This window comes from Bicyclus anynana, chromosome 23, assembly GCF_947172395.1.
Source record: "Bicyclus anynana chromosome 23, ilBicAnyn1.1, whole genome shotgun sequence".
Lineage (NCBI taxonomy): Eukaryota > Metazoa > Arthropoda > Insecta > Lepidoptera > Nymphalidae > Bicyclus > Bicyclus anynana.
Genome location: NC_069105.1, coordinates 5,899,610 through 5,902,816, shown reverse-complemented (window position 1 = coordinate 5,902,816; position 3,207 = coordinate 5,899,610).

The following is a 3,207-nucleotide window of genomic DNA, read 5'->3' as shown; positions in this document are numbered from 1 at the left end:
GGGTTTAGGCCTTAGTCCAACCACGCTGGCCCAATGCGGATTGGCAGACTTCACACACGTAGATATTTAAGAAAATTCTCTCTATGAAGCCCAGTGAATATGACCTCTGCCTTCGATTCGGAGGGCGTGGGTTCGAACCCGGTCCGGGGCAAGCACCGCCATCACGTGTCTCAAACGGTGAAAAAAAACATCATGAGGAAACCTATACATACCTGAGAATTTTCTCAATTCTCATCGTATGTGAAATCTGCCAATCCGAAATTGGCCAGCTTGGTGGGCTATTATTATTAGCCTACTCTTATCCTCAGAGGATTAGTGTTCAACAGTGAGCTATATATGGGTTGTTTATGATGATGATGAATCATAGTGAAGCTAACTCCCGAGTATCCCAACTTCACAGTGAATTATGAATATTGTATCTAAGTACTACTGGTTTTAGTGGTTAACAATTCTGTATGACCCGATCATCTACAAGAAGTCGGATCTCTCCCCTTGCGTCAGCAAAAAGGAGTTAAAAATGTGGACACAATGCATAATCTAAAGAAGCGACGCTCTTCAAAGACGTCGTTGAGAATGTTCAAGCACAAACCGTTCAAAGGAATATTTTATAAGACGCTGAAATATATTCACAAATACTTTATATTCCCGTTAAGGCGGTGTTTGTGGGTCTAGATTTCTTTTGTTGGTTTAATTCTTGAACGGTTCAGTTTGTCCATAGAAATTGTAACTTTAAAGAAGCATTGAAATCGTATGTAATCCATAATATTTTAAATAGGAAAGTACTACCTATCTATTTTAATGGAGTAAATAACACAAGTCTTCGTTAACCAACCACAGAGTAAAGACGATACAGAGTGAGTCTTTACAAACAGCGTGGTGAAGCCGGTAGAACCCATGGGGGTGAAACTTCCGCACAGTTCGCTTACGTAAAATATTTTGTATGAAGTGCTGTCTTCCAGCGCTCACGGTACAAAAACTTAAGCGAAGTTTTCTCAGGCACAATATAGATGGCACGCATGAAGCACATTATTTGATTTAAATGACTCCTGTTCAGTCTATGATTTTTTAAAAAAATATAGTTTCAAATATGACAGTTTAGCTGTCTTTGAATTTTTTCTGTTGTTGCTATAGTGATGTTTATGTTATGTCAATAAAAAGTCAGCACACAATCGGGATCAGAGTTTAATTTAAAACATGGTGACAGTGGTGAACGAAAAATATTAAAATAAGATGTAATCGGTACAAATATGTGTTTATAATGGGTATTTCTTGTGGATTTGGTGTGCATAGTGAATAATTAACCATGGAACATGCTCGACCACCATCGGAATTATGCTCAGAAGGCGGCCCGGTGTGTCGCGAAACGGCGTGGCGAAAATGTCGCCAGCAATTTTACGAATTCTTAAAGGTGATCAGTGGTTATTTATAATCATAAACGTCAATATTCATAGTTGGTGCACTAATGTTATCAGGCTGCTGAAGTGCATTAAGATATTTTCATAATCACAAAAGAAAAAATAAATCGTTGAATAATAAGAATCTTCTTTTCTTTCTTTGATTAAAAATCCTTTAATATTTGAAGGATTATTGCAATTTGTTTTCCTTATTTCTATACATTTATAAAATTTGGCTATTTTAAATATTTGGGTACATTAGTATTATATAGTGAAATAGGTGATTTTGTAAATATTATGTTTATGTTAAATTTTTTTCATTAAAAATTCTTATATAAGAATTAAGGAAAACAAACAGCAATAGTCATACAACTAAAATATAGATTGTACTCGTAGAGAGAACGCCATCTATGGGTAGCCAATAAATCTAATTAAAATGCGCCATCTAGTGATCACGGTACATAACTTTTTTTAACCGAAATGAGAGTTGCGTATCTATCTCAATATATAATGTATCATCTATGGTAGAACCCATAAAAAAAACAAACGTCACGCGTCTCCTTGACATCCGCATAAACTTTTTTCATAATTTTTATTTCAAAATTTAACACTAACAACACTTACATAAATTAATATAAAATCAATAATTACCAAAAAACTCCATCTTATTTCTTTAGTTTTTGTAAACAGTTTTTAAAACATTTAAAATCTTAGCACGCCATTTTTCTTAAATAATATAGAAAGTTAATGATGCGATGCTTCGTGTCGTACTGACTCGAGAATGTATTCGTTTTTGAATTTTGTATTTGGAGCGGCTACGACACGCGTGCGCTCCATCTGCCAATTATTCTTAATCTGTGCCAATAATATAATTTTCATAAACAACACATACCTTTAAAACCTGCTAACTGAATAACCAATACATTACACCCAAATTACACCCACTTTCCCATATAAAATAGTATGGATTTAAGAGTAAGTCTGTCTGATGTCTGTTATCTTTTTTTAAATCTTAACAATTTTAAAAAATATACAAAACACTATTAAAAATTAAAAAAATAAGCCCTCCCGCTGCGGGACATTTGAGTGCCCGAGCAACCGGTGGCTCCATAGTGAGGCTGAGGAACCTCCTCACAATACGCGCCGTCTCAAGAATCACTGCCTTCTGTATCCGACTCTTGATCCAACAATGAAAATTATTATTAGTGCTTTAATAAAATAAAATTCGTCAGGGTTGAGAATTTTTCAAAATATATTTTTGAAAAGTACCTAGTATATAGACAAGATACGGACAATATACAAGAGAAAAAAGTCTCATTTTGGTTTTGGAACTCAGATCTCCAAGGCCTAGTTCGGACTTCGGACCTACTATAGTATTTTAGTCGAGTACGAACGATTTTTGGGCAGTAAATCCAAACGTGCTCGAATATAATACCAAAGATTACAATGTATTATTTAATACTAAAGTACAAAGATTACAGTGTATTATCTAAAGTAGTTCGAACATAATTTTAAAGCAGGGTGAATAAGAATATTGTAAAGTCTCTAATATAGCGCCATCTATATAAAAGTTCTCAAACGTCATAAAATATTATATCAGTAATACAATATGATGTAAGATGGCGCTGTACGTTATTGTGAATTTTCAAAATCAATTTATATTTTCTAAATGATATAATAAAATATAAAAATACGTGTCAATAGAAAAAATAATAATAAATAAATATTATTAATATTAATAAATAAATACAAACAACACTAAAACTAACATAAAACTTGCAACACTGGGTACAGACTCTAAAAAAAAGTTATA